The sequence below is a fragment of the Danio aesculapii genome, chromosome 16 (genome assembly GCF_903798145.1).
Source record: "Danio aesculapii chromosome 16, fDanAes4.1, whole genome shotgun sequence".
In the NCBI taxonomy this organism is placed as follows: Eukaryota; Metazoa; Chordata; class Actinopteri; order Cypriniformes; family Danionidae; genus Danio; species Danio aesculapii.
The window spans coordinates 39,491-58,893 of NC_079450.1; positions in this window are offsets into that span (position 1 = coordinate 39,491).

Consider the following 19,403-nt stretch of genomic DNA (forward strand, 5'->3'; position numbering starts at 1 on the left):
GCGACAGTGAAGCGTGAAGAAACAAAGGAGAAGGCGGAAAAAAGGAGCACATTATTTTTCAACAAACGCCGTGTATCAATAAAATGCCATGTATAACTAACTTATTATCTTCACATTTTGGACTAATATGAACCGGGAATGACGGAATTACTCTCTAACAGAGGCTACATGTGCTGCTGAAGCTTACATACACAGATGAGAGGTTTACACTGACTGTTGGCTATAATTTCTGTTGTTTTGAACCTAAATACGGGTGAAATGTCTGCTATATGTAGTTCTTCTGTATTTGGTAACATATCGGAGACTGTAAGGGGCTGTATGTGTTTATATATGTTCATTTATTTAGTTATTTAATATAATTACAGACGTTACAGTAGGCTGTTTCGCACTGTCATTGATCTGCAGTTATAATCAACTCATGTTCATAGAAAAGTAAGTGATAAACATTTCTACACAAGTGTTTATGTGTGTAAAGCATCTATTTTGTGAGAAGTGCTTCTCATATGATATGTAAGTGACCCATACAGCTTTATTGTAGACATTCCCTCGAGCTAGAATGACGTCGACTGAAACTTTCTGTCATACACACGCCCACCAAAAGGTTACCCTTGTTAGTGGAAACGCAAGCCTGATAAAGGTGACCCGTACCAAACCGAACCGTACCGTACCAGTCAGTGGAAACGAGCCATTAGGCTAAGACATGCTTTTGCCCCTTGTAACCTATTTCTTCTTCGTGGTTTTTTATTGGCGGTTGGCATACAACTTTGTGATGCATTTCTGCTACCTACTGGTTAGGAGTGTGGATCAGAAGTGAAATTTCTACCCTCTTATTCTTATTAATTTATATTCTATTATATAACCCAGTCTCTCCAAGGAACATTAGTAAAGCTTTCAATTTTTATCTCCTACTCCACTCCATAAAGTGCTATTAATATCTATATTTACATTATTTTCCTCAGTCTGTTATCATCATATTCTGTTCCCTTTTATATAATGGACATGTCTTTACAATATGCTCTATATTTTCCTCTTCATTACAGTTATTACAGTTTGGATTACACTTGGATGTCTTTCTATTCTACACAGCCCACTATTCAGAGCAGTGTGACTGTTTCCTCACGTCTATTTCTCCCTATGTTCTGTTTTCACCCATCATCCTCTGGATCATGTAATACCATCTTCCTGTTCTCTCTTCCTCCCATTTCTTTTGCCATGTCCCTCACATATTGTGGAATAATTGTCTTCATTTCGTTTTTACTAGGTCTTAAAAACATGTCAATTTCCAGTTGACTTATCTTTTATCATAGGGTAGTATTCCACTAACCGTTAAGCCATGGAAATAGCATAGCTTAGGTATATTTTGTGTTTTTGATTTGAGTAATGCATTAGTAAATGTTGAAATGAACATTAACTAAGATTATTAATACTGTTCATTTGGATGTCAACTGAAGTAGTCAACTAATGAACCATATTGTAAAGTGTTTGGGTCTACTATTACAAATATGAAATGGCTGAATGTAGTAAATCAAACAGGCAATAATGCTAAAAGATCCTTTAACACTTGACTAGGTTATTTTAGTTAGCATCAGTAAAACATTAGGTGTTATGAAACAGCAAACAAAAGAGTTGTGATGCATTTAATAACACTGGCTGATAGCAGCCAGTACTGTACTACAGCAGTAGAACAACTATTTCTGTCACTATACAATAATCAATACAAGTGTGTCTACATTTAAATAAAAACATTCTTAGTGCATGTTGTAACATAAGGTGGATACATGCTGTTGTAAAATGGTTGACCTGGGGGCAGATCACACGAACGCACTTTTACAATCCAAATACGCGAGGTGCACTTGTTATGTGGCTAGACAACAACTGAATCAGCTGTGTATTGAGCACGAGTGTTGCTGTTGATATTAATATAATTTAAAATTTTAATAAGGTTGTCATATTCAAGATTTGTGATTCATACAGCTCTGGATAACTCAAAACAGCGACCGCTAGTCTCTACTCCATCTTCAAAAGTCTCCGTTGTTGACTTGACAACACAAACACTGCAGACAGCTCAATGGAAACCCCGCCTCTGCTTTCATTTGATTGGAGAATGAGAAAGACGAGACTGACGTAACACACCTTTTCCGCTCAGTTTACTTTTTTCAAACGTTTGGCGCACAGGGCACATAAGCAGTGCACAACACGCTCGCGGCCGATAGCAAATCATTCAAAAAGGCGCCTCTCAACACAAAAAGCACACTCGGTGTGATCGGCCACTAAACACACTCATTTCACTCGTTTACAAAGACGTGTTTTTATTTTGTTTGTATTCTCGGTAGAAAGCATTGCATATTACATTAAAGATCAAATTCAAATTGACCATAACAAACTATATAGTGATTTTAAAAAACGACTAACCTTTTAGAGTGGAAATCGCAATGTCGTGGCAGAAGGAAGTGCCTTTGTCTCCTAACTTTCACTGGTGTGACGTGTAATATTATTACTAAACTGAACAAAAAAACTGGTTAAAAGAGACATTTGTCATTGATTTTATACTTCTGCTGTTTTATTAGAGCTACCAAATCTTGATGTATTTTCACAGGAGAAAATGATTTGCTGCTGCGTCATTTCTTATGTATTTGTGGCTCTTACTCTCAAATCTTTATTGAGTCACATTCATTTTGCACATAGTTTTAGTCCAGATTTCCCGATGGATGCACTAAAGAATACAGAGTCTACAAATGTTTTTGGTATCATGTTAGAAGAACACATTCAATATCTAGACGGCGTGAGTAGAAGCAGATCACTTCAGAGAGACATCAGTACACAAGACATTCAGCATGTGTGTGTGGGCAGATAGTGGGCCGCTTTGGGACTGAGCACAGCGCATTATAAATAAAATGTATTATTATTATTAACACTGGTGGATCAGGATGCGGGGGCCTCTAGGCACAGGTCAGATAATGGAACGACATTGGAAGACACTGTGGATCTACAACCCTCTCTTCCTGTTCCTGTCAAACATTTTGGTGACTTTGACGCTTTCGACACTGCTGAAACTGTTTTCTGGCTTAAGCACTGACTCTGTTTTGCTGACAGACCTCAGAACTTGGAAATAGCAATTACACACTAGCCGTGTCTGTTTCTCACAGTTCATATGGATTTTTATGTTGTTTTAATTACCTGTATCATTTCTATCCATCTATTAACATATATGCACATCGTGTCCTTAATATCCATAAGCATGAACTAGTATGAATGAGTTATAACTCTAGGTTATAGTTTCCCGGTTTCCTGTAAGGATGGAGTGACAGGAGAGATCAGCGTGTTTCAGGTCGATGATGGAGTCAGAGAAGCTGCATAGTTTGAGTGGGAGATTATTTATTCTCAGGATGACATGACGATCCAGCTCATCTATAAAGACATCAACATGTTTCAGAAGAAGCTGACCAGTTCTTTCCTTTTCATCTTTCTTTTTTACTTTTACCTGTCAAAATGACTACAGATTTGACCAAACACACTCACACAACTTCTTATTTAACCATTGTTTAATGTTGTATTTTCACACATCTCTGTAGGGGAAATGTTTAACATGGTGTCACATTATTTATATTTATCCTGCAGTGTAAATGTCTAGTTACTTATATTTACATATCTCAGGGTTTTTCCTTGTTCAGAATGAGTTGGAGGTGGTTTCCCATGGACTTGAAACACATGCCTTTTGCATTATTCTTCTTATATTAAAAGCATTATCTTTTTTAAAAAGGCTAACATTAAATGTAGTTAAACACAACCAGTGCTTGAGCATCACTTGGGTTCTGACAGTAGTTACCTGCCTGATTTTTTTGTCAAAAGACAGAGGTGTAGTACATTTGATGGAGGTAAGCATTGCATAATCCTCTATGCACAAAAGCCCTGTTATTTACACCTGCAGCACAAGTATCTACAGTTATTTATATTTACATTAGTGCAGAGCAACTGTTCACTCAAACTGTTCTGTTCTATATGATTAAATGATTATGCTGAAAGTTCATGTTTATTATATTGACAACTTTATATTGCTGCAGTGCAGGAAACAACACATGAATTATGTACAGTGTGTTGACAATGTTGTACATGAATAAATCTATCTTATCACAGTTGCTCTTACTCTGGACACGTTACTCTGGATGTTGTAGGATGCAAGTAAATCTGTTGTAATGCATGTAGATGTGTAAATCAGAAATGTATTAGGTTTTTCATATAAATACTTGTGCTTAACACATTTGTTTCAGTTTGTTATTTGTCCATTACATGACATTAGAATGTTTAGTATGTTTAGGGAAGAAATCACTTTCCCGAACTCTCACATTCAATCTGCCCAGTTGGTGGAATGAACTCCCTAACTACATCAGAACAGCAGAGTCACTTGCTGTCTTCAAGAAACCACAAAAAACTCAACTGTTTGGTCTCCACTTTCATTCCTAATCTGCAACTGCCTCTCTGGCTATACCACTAACTGTACTCTCTCTCTCTCTCAAAAAAAAAAAAAGCACTATGCGAACGTAGAGAGCCTGACTGAGATTCTACCAGAAACACGTCAGCACAGTTCGTGTATACAGTCTATTATTATGCTGTAATTTTTTTTCCTGTGTATAATGATGAATTCTCAAGTGATGATGTGCTGTCCGGACATGCCACTGCTGTTGTGATAACAGAAACATCATTTGTCACAGGTTAATGTCAGTCAACCAGTATATAAATCAATTTTACTAAATATTCTGTTAATATTGTGCATGTATGTATGAACACACACACACACACACACGCACACACACACAGTGCATGCATTCACTAGACAAGCACCTAATGTAAGGGTTGTGCCACAGCTGTATTTGTGATTGCCAAACTAAAATGGTATGTTTCTGTAATGGTTAATCTGTCAGTGTGTGTTAGCTCTTTACTTACAGTAGGATTTCTCATGGTTAAATGTAGATATTGTGGTAGATCCCTTCTGCTTAATGAGAGGTGGCACACACTCATACATAATAATTTATTTTTATTTAATTATGTAATTTTAAGTACAAGGTTATTATAGTTAACGAAAACGAACGAAAAAGGAAAACTAATATTGAAAATCATTCTCATTAACTAAAATAAAAATAAAAACGAGAGTTTAAAAAACTAGAACTGAAGCTGTATCGTGTTTATACAAAACTAACTGAAATTGTAGCAAAAACCTCTTTCGTTTTGGTCTTTGTAAATGTATATAACACATGAGCCTACTGTTGTAGAAGTAAATCTGTTTCCTCCGCGCTGCAGATGTCTGACCCGTGTGGCACCTCAGAGTCTCTAATCCTGCTGCTATTGTATGGAGCTAGATTTGTTTCATTATTATTTAATCAAAAATATTTTCTTTTAAGGAAAAATTAAGCACATAGTAATTAAAAAATAAAAGATTGCAAATAAAAAAACATTTCATTCAAAAAAAATATGTCAGTGATAATAAAATGTTTTGCATCGCAAAAAAATAAACTATGCAGTAAGCACAATTTTCATTGCACACTCATTAATTTTGCTCTCTGTTCTGCTGTCATTTATTGCACATCTAGAATCTTTGCTTGCGAATTGAAAGGTTTTGCTTGCATGTTGAAAAGTTTTGAACCACTGTATGCTAGAGTAATTTTTGTGTCTTTATTATTCAAACAAACATATTTGATATTAGACCAAAACTAAGTACATTGTAATTAAAAAATAAAGATTAAAAGAAAAAAAAAACATTTAATTAAAAAATGTCATTGGTTAAAAAAAAATCTGCATTGCAAAAAATAAACTATTGCCATTTTATTCAGTTACCAGTAGGGTTTTTATTCATTTTGCTTTCTGTTGGGTCAGATTTTTTTGCGGATCTTAAATTTTTGCTTGCGAGTTGAAAAGTGTTGAACTCTTCAGCGCAGGGGGCGGTATCTTCCCTCTGGGATGAGAGGCCTTTTTCTATTGGTCAAATGGATTGACGTCACAGGTTGGCCACGCCCACTACATGTTCGCGCGATTGGACTCCTACTACGCCTGTTTCACACCGCAAGCGTCAGCAGCGCGTGAGCAGTATGGGATTCCCTTCATCGAGTAGACTCTGCTGGAATACTTGCAAGAATGACACAGTTGAGATGTGTAGTCAGAAGGACTTATTCTGTCCAGAACCCTCTTCATGTTGTTCACATAGACACAAATCACAAGCTTATAAGGGATGTTATTTTCTACCATACATCTAGACATAAACAGAATACTAACAGTGCAAATATATATTTTACAGAATATCCATAACAACTACAGATTTCTATTGGTGTTTGGGCTAGTTCTTTTCTCTCAAAAGTTTATGTAGCAAAGCTGCTTTAAGTCACACAGAAAGGGTATTTAGAATAAATTAATAAATGAGCAAAACACACACTACATAACATGGTGATTTAATTAAATGTTTGTTAGTTTTATTCGAATGTCATAAAAAAGAAAAGGATATTGTATTTTGAGAGTAAATAATGTTTTGTTTGTATCATTTTCATTTATGTAAGTCATTTTTGTTCATTTGCATTATGAATGTGAAAATGTGGTACTGGCCCTTTAAGCCAGCTCTCCGGAGAAAGCGCTTCTCTGCCGAGGGAGAGTTGAATCCTCCATTTTGTGAAAGGGTGACGGAGCAGATCTGACGCAGATTAGTGCATCTAAAGATCGCTATTTGTACCGAAATACACATAATATCATTTTATGACAGGGTTCTGGTGAGTGTTTAACACTTTTGGCATGTTTTTGTCGAAGTTTGTCGAATCTGTAACGATCAGTAAACAAGTGCCTACACAGTTGTGTGATAAAACCCTTTAACATATGTGCTTTAAGCAAAACCCTGAGTTCACATTAATGTGTTTATGCTTTATAAGGATTTTTGCCCTGATCTTTATTCTGTGAAAACATTATATTTCAGCCTGAATAAGTTAATTACTTTAGTGAGAAGAAAACTTCAGCTAAACGCTGTGTCCTAATAATTGTTTATTTAAAATATACAAACTAAATATGGAAAGTATTTGCTATCTTTGGCCTAAAATACAGGTCAGGTTTTTGCTTTGGTGGAACTGAATGTTCTGGAAATCAGTTGATGGCGAGCCCCCCACGGATCAGGCCACTCAATTGATTTCCCATCTCAATACTACCATTTTCTGCTTTATGAGGTGGGATCTCAGATTACTTATTTTGTTATTTATTAAATATGTTATGGACATATTTTTCATGTATTTTTTTTTCTGCTGCCATCCACATGGCGTTGAGTTGTTGAACTACTTTTCTTATGAAAAAAGGGAATAGACTGATTTGAAGTTAAAGAGACTAAAGAAAGGAATTTTTCAATTCGACAACAAAGTCTGATGGACTTTTCTGTCTTTTTGGTCTTTCTTGGTTCTAGGAAAGCCCACTAATTCAGTGTAACCTTCTTTTCTGAGTTACAAATTTCATGAATGGGGAAAATTCACATGCTTAAAGAGACATAAGTGTGTTTAGGTGCACCTATAGGATTTGCTGTACAAATTTGACATTTGTATTTTTCTGATACGAATATACTGTTTATGTTTCTGTTATACTTTTTGTTTATTTTCTCTCTTTTACATTGGTCAATTCATATAGCAAATTATCAGCTGATATAAAGAAAAACAGTGAATATTTTCTTTTCTCAGATATTTATTTATACTTTGCATCAAACAAGAATGAAGCATTGCAGTAAAGAATATTTATTTTGCACTATTTGTTTATATGCATGTCAATTTAATAAATAATATTTCTGCTAACAAACAAACGTAAGATTATAATAAATTATTCAATTCAAGGCTGAAAGCTGCAGAGCAGTCATCAGTAACTAAACAGAAGAATAATGTACATTTCAAGAAAGAACGGACAACAGAAAGGAGGAAAAGTCTCACTTCTGTCACTCTTTAAAGGTTTGGGTTTGTGTCATTGTAAATCCTCGGTCTCGTTATGAGCTGATCTTCATTTCTCTGTGTTAGTAGGACAGCAGGCCAGTATATGAGCGGGGCAGAGCAAGATTCTCGCGATGACCACTGGCGCAATACAGTTCTTTGTTATGAGCCACAGATTCACTGTAAATGTAGTAAAGGCGAGCTTTTTTTGGCGATGATGTGTTCAGTGTTAGATTTCACATTTAGCGGACATTTGAGCTGAACACGCAGTGAATGCAACACATCAAGATTCAGGTACCCAGGTACACACGATTGATCTCGGCTGGCGGATCAACATTCACCACATGATCGCTCTCATCGGAGCCATCATTTGTAACTTTAGGTGGGGTTTGCAAACCTGTGTACTTTACACTCTTCAGCCGTTTGCATTTCCTGCGGTCACAAAAGCTCCCTGTCATCTGGCAGCAGAAAGCCTTAAGTGATGGACAGCTAATATGAACCAATATAGTGATAGGGGAGACAGATTTAGCACATTTTTATAAAAAAAAACCTAAGCAGGTCGCACTACACCCATTATATGCAGTTGCACAATTTTTCCCAAAGATATGAGGTTGCATAGATTAAAATTTGGCCGCATATGCCACCAAAATGGTCACAATTTCGAGCCCTAGTGTGTTGACATCGCGGGTCTGTTGCCAAGCTACCACTAGTGTTGCCAGATCTAGCGGACCCACCCAAATTCACAAAAAACACCCAAAATATTAGATTAATATCTTATTTATTTTTGATTTAAATGGAAATTAACCTAGTTACTTTAACTGTCATAGTTGTTAACCATACAGCAACCAACACCAGCAGTCACAGAACCACAACATAACCGGACCACATTGAAACACTGCTCCCCTCTCACACACACACTGCCTATTAGAGTATGTTTTTCTTTTAAAATGGGGTATAAATTCGTTCCTTTGGCTTTTTAAATTCTTTTGAACATAATTGGAAGCATTGTCTGATTGACAAGAAGCACCTGTGTTTGTTCTTGCTGTCACTTGCAGGAAAAAATTATCGATAATAAACATAATAAACCTCTGAGTTTAACTGCAGGCACTTTGTGATGCACGTGCAAGCCAGGTTATATTAATCGTCTTCTTGTAGGCGTGGCAATAAGTCTCACGGCTGGTGCCAACTACAGGCCTAAGCCAGTCTTTAAATCTTGAGTCCTCCAGATTAATCCTGTATTAATTTAATTAATGAATGAAAGCGAGCCCGCCTATATGGTTGGCAGCAAACCAGCCGGACCCCAGTCTGTTTCAGTGAACGTGAACAAACACTACCCCACATGATATCGCTCAGGTCCTACTCTCAACATATAAATAAATCCATGCAAATTTTAGAATAAAGGCCTGCGCTGAACACAAATCAAAAATTTTTACAAAAAATTGGTCTGGAAAATGTAATACCTCATTAGATGGCGTTTATTACTTTTTAATGCCCTTTATTTTGGCAAATTTCATTTACTACCCTGTGGACAACCTGTATTAGATCCAGCCAACAGCCTTCACATATTTTGTTGTCACTGTGCTCCTACCACGCCTCCAGGCCAGCCTTGACTGTTTCACTCTTGGTTGAAATTACCATCCTCTTCTCACAGAGCGTAATCAAAGCCCCAACTAATTGTGGGAAATTGGACTCAATCAGAGGTTTTGACTTCAACTTTTAAACCTCACATCATATATTGACATATTTATTTGTATTACACCAAATAAAACAAGCCATGTGCATAAACCATCACTACCAACTTTTACAGACAGTTCAAGATGAAGATGTGACAGGAATCCTTGGCCAGCCATCTGGAGGAATTGTAGTTCCTGCAGTTGAATGCCCATTACCAAATGAACCCAGGGCTTTTTATATTTATATATACATAATCAGCATTACATTTAAAGATGTATGTTTCATTAAGACAAGCCAATTTTATATTCACTGAGGTTACATTTCAACCTACTCAGATTGTTAGTGTGACGGCTGCATGATTTACTTCTCTGTGTTGCTACATGATTTGCCAGAATGACATTCAGTCTTATACATGTTCGTCCACTGACCAAAAATGTGACTTCTGCTGAATAATGACCTCCTTGTTCTCTGGTTTATTGGGTCCAGTGAAACCACATTAATTATAGCATCAGTCCATGCAGAGAGATCAGTTTCTTCTACCTGAAATTATAAAATGTGTTATTCCCTATACATCTGATAAAAGTGGGGTGCTTGGTTGTGCAAGCAATGAAAGGTTAGTTCATTTAACAGCCTTTGATTAATAAAATACCTTTTGAATCAATCCAAAAAGTTCAGCATCGTCCACATCATCTTTAGTGAGATTTGCTTCATCCACATCTCCTGTTGTGAGGTAACGAAAGCACCACTTGAGCAAGACTAGCTGAAAACACCTCACCTGTAGTCCTGAAGGAGAAAAGCACAACAGTATTTTAACTCGTGTTAAAATAAATTATATATAATAAAGGTAAAATAACTGCGCTGAAATTGGCCAACCTGAAAAACCCTTTCTCCAGATCCCTTAAGGAGTAGATAGGGCTCTTCCCACACTGCTGTCCTCTGTGCTCAAAGAGGTGTTACTCAATCTCCCCAATTAAATCTTCAAATGCATGCACACATTATGTAGAAACTACATACTTTATCAACAAAACCATATTATTCAATTAAATATACATTGATTGAGCAGGGAACTGTACGATTTCAGGTATAGTTTAATGTTAGAGCTGTGGCTTTATTTTAGTTATAATATCCATATCCACATTTTTAATCTTGGATCAGATTACACTCTATAACAGATTGCTATCAAAATCAGTTATATAAATAAATTTCACAAATCAGTCAATTAGCCAATCAAACCAAAAATGAATAAAATATGTATTTTTTAAAACTGTTTTGTGTTTTAAAATACATAAGAGATTGACCTAACCGTAAGAAATTCCTTTATAATGGCACCTGAATCTACACCCCCCAAAAAAGTAACATGCAAAGTGTTGTCAGGTGTTCCTGTTTTTGGCACTGCCACTGAACCATCGCTCTTTGAAAAAATCTATAAGCTACACGCATATCCTGAAATCCTTTGTGTTATTCACCCTACTCGCTAATCAGAACATTATCTGTACTGTGAAAAAAACAGATCATCAATTAAACAAGTCATCACTTATTAATATTGTTTGTTAATTTTATTAAATGTAACATGTATTGTTTAAAATACTATACCATTCCATGTCTGAGCTTTGGCTGAGGTATTGTGGAGTTGTGCTGCATGTAGGACTGTTTGGATCTATTGTCTGTAATACAATAAGAATTTAACCAAAATTAATATTATTTTCCGCTACCCTAAACCTTGGTTTTACTCAAACTTATGAATTAAATGTTTCACTTTTTTTTTTTTTTTTTTTTTACAAATCACAACATATTACCCATCACCACATATGCTTGCATGCATGGACAAACGTCTCTGGAAATATCTGCAGACAAATGAGACTCTCTCCCTCACCCTACATCAAGACAAGACAAATAATGTAAATGACATGCCAAGTAAATCCTCACCAAGTCATTTATAATAGAATGTTACATTGATAGGTCTCTCCTCTTAGTCTAATAAGATGATTTCCATGAAACCAGTATTATATTCAATTCAATTCAGCTTTATTTGTATAGCACCTTTATTTGTCAAAGCAGCTTCACATAGAAGATCAGAGTAAATTAAAACAGTATAGTTCAGTTTTCAGTGTTTAAGTTCAGTTTTGTTTAGCTCAGTTCAGTGTGGTTTAATAATCACTACTGAGAGTCCAAACACTGAAGAGTAATCCATCAATGTGCAGCTCTACAAGTCTCGAACCATGCAAGCCAGTGGCGACAGCGGAGAGGGAAAAAAACTTCACCATTTGGCAAAAGTGAAGGATAAAAACCCTGCAGAGAAACCAGGCTCAGTTGGGCACAACCATTTCTCCTATGGCCAAACATCTTGTGCAGAGCTGCAGTCTAGGTGCCGGAGACTGGAGATCGCTGAACCTCAGCGAAGACTCGGCTGTCCCTGGAGTCTCACTGGAATCAGAAGCATGCTCTTTACTCCTCCATGACCACCACAGCAGCTGCTGCGGCCTGGTCTGGGATTATGGAAACCTTGGGATCATCTCGTCGCTGGTCTTGGATCGCTTCAGTGGCACAGCATAATCTCTGGGGAAGAGTATCCCCAGGTGGAAATAGAGAATAAAGAGAATAATTAGTGTAGCTGCTGTTCATAGTGTATATAAACAAGATGTGTGGAGCACATTCATGCATCATACCGCTAGGTGATGTACTGAGTGTATGCTTTACTAAAGAGATAGGTCTTTAAAGGTCTTTAATCTAGTTTGAACTGTAAGAGTGTGTCTGAGCCTCGAACATTATCAGGAAGGTTATTCCAGAGTTTAGGAGCTATAAATGAGAAGGCTCGACCTCCTTTACTCGACTTTGCTATTCTAGGTTTTACCAGAAGCCCTGAGTTTTGAGATCTTAAAGAGCGATTATATAAAATTTTATATATTAATTTATATTATTATATAAAAGCTTTGATTCTGAAATTATAATAATGAGAATGAGAGTGATTATCTATTGACCAAGACTGCTTGATAATGAGGTACTAAAGAGTTATTAAAGAAGTAGCATATAGATAGTATTGGTATCTTAAAATGGCAGCTCTAATGAGAATGCCCCAGACAAGAAAAATAATCAGCTTCTCAAAGCACTTGCTGAAGATGGGAGTCAGTGACAGCCGGACACCAGTCATTCACGCATGTGGTTTTAGCTGATGTTGGTATTGACACAGTAGTAGCATGTAGTCTTAAAGCATGTGAGAACCACAGACCGAGAGATTAAAGATGTCTGTGAAAACTCCGCTAGCTTGCTTGAAGTACACGTCCAGGGATGCCATCTGGGCCTGAACCTTTTTGGATGTGCACGCGACGGAAAGATCTCGTTACATCTACTACAGAGACAAAGGGGTGTGCTATCCTGGGCTTCGAAGCGGGTGAAGAGTGAGTTGAGCTCGTCTGTAAGAGATGCTGCAATGTTCACAGTGGCAGGTTTGTTACTTTTAAAGTCTGTGATGTAATTAAGTCTCTGCCACATGTTCCTTGTGTTGTTGGTGTTGAATTGACCCTCTACCTTGTCTTTGTATTGTCGTTTCGCTGCTTTGATGGTTTGTCTGAGGTTGTAGTTTGCCTGTTTTTGTTCCCCTGTATTTCTGGATTTATAGGCGGATGTTCACACTGATAGGGCTGTTCCAACTTCGCCATTGATCCATGGTTTTTGGTTGGGATTTAGTTTGACGGGCAGGGAAATATACATTTAAAATACATTAAATACAACAGCTGGTTATTTTATATGTTTGTAGCTGTGGTTTTACTGGACATTATTTTCATGAGAAACTGCAAAGTGTTTCCTCAGCACTGTCATGACCGCTCTGTGTCGCCTACACTGTAGCACGAAATCTTTACAAAGGAGAAATGTGGAGCGTAAATAACAAATATCAATAAACAGCATGATCAACACAAATAATGTCGTGGAGAAGTGAGAAAAAGCAAATACAAACATGAAATAAAAGATTTTGTACCTGAAGTATCTTCAACACAATCTCCCATAACCTTGAATCTGCTCATTATTTCTGTATACTTTCACGAGACTCGCAGATTTGAGGCCCGCTTAATATTTCTTCGGTCCATCGCTCACGAAGCAACAACTACTAACCTTGATAATAGGCTATAGCCTAAATAAAAATATTTACAAAGATTTCCATTGCACTTGAGTGATTATTAAATTATATTACAGACAGCAAAATAAGAAAGTCTTGATATTGATCTAAGCTTTAACTACCTTATAGGAGTATATTTGTTAAAACATTGATGTAGGATCTGCAGCTGTAAATATTTCATCATATATTTTACACTATCAGTTATAAATATCCTCGGCTGGAGATAAACAGCGGTGTCACCGACTCGGTCCCAGCTATATAATACAATATTTATAAAGCACATTTAAAAACAACCAAGGTTGACCAAAGTGCTGTACATAGGAGAGCTAAAGACAGAGAAGCAGAATATAAAAGAAACATTTAACAAATAAAAGCAAGAGACAAGAGACCGGTCTTTAAAACAGACTTCAACACAGAAATGGAGGGGGAAAGTCTAATGTGAATTGGTAGACTGTTCCAGAGTTTAGGACCAGCAACAGCAAACGCTCGATCACCTCGTTTTTTAAGGCGTGTTCTGGTGAGTAAATTGAGATCGTAAGATCTCTATGATCGAGAGGGGCTATACGGACAAAGCAAGTCAGTAAGGTACTGAGAAGCAAGATTATTGATGGCTTTGTAAATGAATAATAAGATTTTAAAATCAATTCTGTATTTAATAGGTAACCAGTGAAGTGCAGCGAAGATTGTAGAGTTACCGACTCATACTTGCGGGTGCCAGAGAGTAGTCTAGCAGCTGCATTTTTTACCAGCTGCAGAGATTGAGAAATACCAAAATAGAGTAACAGTAATCTAGACGTGTTGTTATGAAGGCATCAATCACCATTTGAACATTTCTCTGGGATTAAAATGGCTTGACTTTACACAGTTGTCTGAGGTGGTAAAAGCCGGATTTTATGACAGTATAACACTTACTGCCAATTGTCTGTTGTTTATTCCCTGTGTAATAAACAAACTGCATGTGGATCCCTCTCTGTCAGACTATTCATTACACCCGGAGAGGAAGATCAGGAGACGCTCGAAATTCCTGCTCCCTATTGCAAGGACACCTGTGAGACTCACTGTTTCACTGCATGTAAAAGTGTATGTGACAAATACAGGCTTTTCAATAAACTCTAAACTATGAACATTATAGTCATCCATCGTGCACGCCTATAACCAATGCCTATTTTTTCTATGCTTGTTTAACATAGCCAACACAATACTCTTCATAATAAAGCTTACTCCCTCACCCTGGACTTTTTGCAACCTGACAGCCGACGAGAAAACGAAACAAGCGCAGAGAGTGGACAAATTAAACTATTTATTCAATCAACTAACACATCTCTAGAATAAACTAAAATTAACTTTGTAATCAAATATAATATTGCCATAACTGTGACACAACTAGATTTTGATACCATTCTCCACACAGACATGGACTAGCGCAACAGTTGGGCAATGATTCAATTCAAGTTTGTCTGGAAACACTAACATCAGGAGCTCGATAAACACATTATAGCTGATTATGTTAACCAACTGAGCCTGGTTTCTCTCCAGGTCTTTAATTCTTCACTTTCGCCAATTGGTGAAGTTTTTTCCTCTCCGCTGTCGCCACTGGCTTGCATGGTTCAGGATCTGTAGAGCTGCGCATCGATGGATTTGCTCTTCAGTGTTTGGATTCTCAGTAGTGAATATTAAACTACTGTATTGAATATTATTACTACTATATTCTGAACTGAGCTAGACTGAACTGAACTTAAACACTACAAACTGAACTGACATCGTTTCAATTTACTCTGATCTTCTATGTGAAGCTGCTTTGACACAATCTACACTGTAAAAGCGCTATACAAATAAAGGGGAATTTATATGAATTGAAAAAATATATTAAAAAATATTTCTACTATACCCATGAACCTAAACAGAAGCGATGTTTTGGCATTGTTATTTCTGGACAACAGTATGTTGGTGGCCAACATGAAGTCACCTAACAGCATGCCATAAGTGAAAAAGGTCTGTGAACACCACTTCCAAACAGTATGACCAGTAAGGACATATCTAAATAAAATATCAGGACAAAGATAACATAAATGATGCTCTTTCTATCCCAAAAACACGTGTAACAAATATTTATAACCAACAACAACTAACCCATTCAGTTATGGCGGCTGAGCCCCTGGCTGAGACGCACCACACTGCACCTTAGTTTTAGAGTCTTGAGTGTTGCAATTTGATAATGGTAAAACAAGGTATTGGGCCAACAGCTTGAGAGAATTATGATATACTATGGATTAGGGGTGTAATGAGACACCTACTCCACGAGACGAGAGATTGGGTTCATGAAAACAAGATGAGTTTTTACACTATTTTAAAGAAATCCCTAATGATGAAGAGTGTGAATGGAGTAATCTTAAAATTCAAATGTTTTGCTAATATATGAATGGAAAATAGCAAACTCTACTCACTGGCTTTTCACCTGTGGACTTTCACAGTATTTACACTGCATTACATTGATTTATTTTGATGACCTGTTTACATTTATCATCTTTTAAAGGAGACTCGTATCTGATTGTCTGCATTTACACAACACACAGCAAAAGGCGCAGTGACCAGGAACCAGGAGCGCTCTTCTCCATTCCTGTATTTAATCTGTTCGCATGGTTTAATTATTTATTTTCTGTTTGAAGTTGTTTTACTATAGTTTATGACAGAAACATTCTCATTTGGCAATCTTCTTTTAATATAGGCCTTTTTAAACCAGTAGGCATCTTACTGTCATGTTGATATCGTGATTTATGCGTGTGATGTATACAACAGTATTATTTATATTGGTTATGTTGGTGGATGTTGCGCTCTCTGTCTCTCTCGTGAACATGTTTAAATACTTGTGCTACATGGCAATATAAAAGCTTGTTTTAGTCCTTGTGTTGAATTTGGTCGCTTGAACCTGTACTGCACTTCAATAATACGGCTTTCAGCACATCTAAAGGGTTGTTCCATCACGTGGTAGTGTCCATGGGTAATTTGTGTGGCTGCAGTAGCTGCACGCTCTGCTTGGACATGAATAACACAACAGCCTTTGAGCTCCGGTGAGAAAAAAAGCGGTTCCGTCACACCTGCCCGTCCAACCGAGTGACATGTACAACACAGAGGTCAGCCGTACCAGGTGAGTACAAAGCACTTCATTTACGGTTCAAATTCAGTAATGCTTCCAATCTTCAATGCTAATTTCACCCTCACGCTACATCATAATAACATCTGAGATCTCGTGACACCCCTACTATGGATGCTTTAAGGTCAATAACATCCTCCACAACTCGGACCTTAAGACAGTGTTTGGGTGGAGGCAGATCAGTGATTGATTCAATGCATCATGAACTGTGTCCTCCATGGAGATTTCCTGAATGGTCATCTATGTGAACGGCTGTCTTTAAAGCAGAAATGGACCTTAAGACAGTGTTTAGGTGGAGGCAGATCAGTGGTTGATTCAATGCATCATGAACTGTGTCTTTAAAGTAGACATCAAGTTATTTTCATAGTTCAATTACTACAACGGGCCGATCATGAAATATTTCTAACATTAACAAGCCAGTGTGTGGTTTATCAGCAATCAAAGAAAATACAGTTGTCAAAAAGACTAATCTAAATATTGTCTATACATATATTTATAGACTAAAACTAAAGCATACATAATATAGATTACATTTAAATGAACTTTTAAAATAACAGCAAATCAGTATGGGAATGATATTAATAATGGTATGACTTCTGCTGAAATTATTTAGATATATTGGAGATTTCTAATGTGACAACAGTCAAGTTACATTATTTTATAAAACTTTAGTCAGAATGTCAAACGAACGAAGCGGAAGACGGAAAAAACGCGACTCGGCGACGATAGGGTCATTTAAATTAAACAGATGGGATACATGAGGCTTTACTCAGATTATAGCAAGACTCTGAACAATAGTTGAGATGTAGGTGGTGGTGGCTTGGCAACTCCATGCACCAAAGGTGTCGACGTGAATGCTTGCTCATAACTCTGTAAACATAGTTACCGATTATATGCGGTCACTTTAGTTAAGCTTATTCATAGGACCACAATCTACACTACACATCAAAATGGGTAAAACAATTCATACCTGTCCAAAAGAAATGCTACAGCCATGGTGTCATTCTTCAGACCTTTTGACTACCGTAACTGCCTCCAGCGTGAAAACACAACTCCGATATTTACTCTCATTTTTGATCTGTTTTGATCCCTTTTTTTTTTTCCACTAGCGTCTTTATATAGTGGATAAAATGGCACTTGACGACGGTCTGAAACAACATCAGTTCAGTCCTGCTTTAAGTACAGTATGATTTTATTCCAATGAATATTTCCTCCCTTCAGAGACCACTGGGCTGAAAAGAGGAAAACTAAAGTATATAACTCTACACTGCTAACAATCCTTTAACTCGACTTATAAAACGTAGTTAATTTGTTAGTTTGTTTTACCTACAGGATTTAGAAAAGTTCAGCAGACTCAACCAATAAGTGCAGCAAACTTGTGAAGAAAAAGTGTTTTAGAAAAAGGTTATAGGATGCAGTTTAAGAAAAGGTTGTTAGTTGAGCTTTTGTAAATTAGTGAAACTCTAAATAATCCACTAAGTGCTTTATGTGTTGTGTTAATAAAGTTTTTAAATTGAGGAAACTAAATATTATTTCTTCTGTGCTTCCTGAAATCCTATGGAGATTAGAAAGATCAGGTAGATTACTGACAGTGATCTTTAGCGCTAGCAGTGATCGTTCTACCGTATTTATGAACAGAAGATGATTTTGTAGACCTATCAATGCACAATAAACAAGATTAAACCGTGATCTGACATGTCATCACTCTGCTGCACAACATTATCAATATCCATACCCTGTGATAATATTAGCTCTAAGGTATAATTATATTGATGAGTAGGCCCTGACACATGCTGTTTCACTCCAACAGAGGCTAGTATGTCTAAGGCCAGACTTAAAGCATCTTTTTCATGATCTATATGAATATTAAAATCACCAACAATTAAGATTTGATCTGTGGCCAGAACTATTTCAGATAAGAAATCAGCTAATTCTTTAGTGAAGTCGGTGTGGTGTCCTGCAGGCCTGTATACAGCTGCCAATATAAATTTAGATTGAAGTTAATTGTTTAAATTGCACACTGAAATATACAACACTATTACTGTAAATGAATTATATGTGAAGTCAGATCGCTGAGTAACACTAAATATATGACTGTATATTATGCCAACACCTCCATATGTGTTTATAATGATATCCTTCAGGTGAAGACTCATTTATGGGCATGGAATCATCTGGATTTAGCCTGGTTTCTGTTAGACAAAGTGCATCTAGCTGTAGATCAGTTATTAAATCATTAACTAAATGAGTTTTAGAGGAGAGTGATCTGATGTTCAATAATCCAGTTTTATCTTTAGATCAGCTTTATTTTTTATTTGATGAACATCGATTAGACTGTTATCTTTGAATGGGTTTGGGAGTTTTTTTTTATATTTAGAGGTTCGGGGAACAGACACAGTCTCTATGTTCTTATATCGAGGTGGCTCTATGTGCTGCAGATTATTTGAGTTAGGTAAACTGTGGAGACTAGCAGACGGTTGGTTAAGCCGATCTGTCTGCTCCCTGACCTGGGCCCCAGTTAGTCAAATGCCAACAC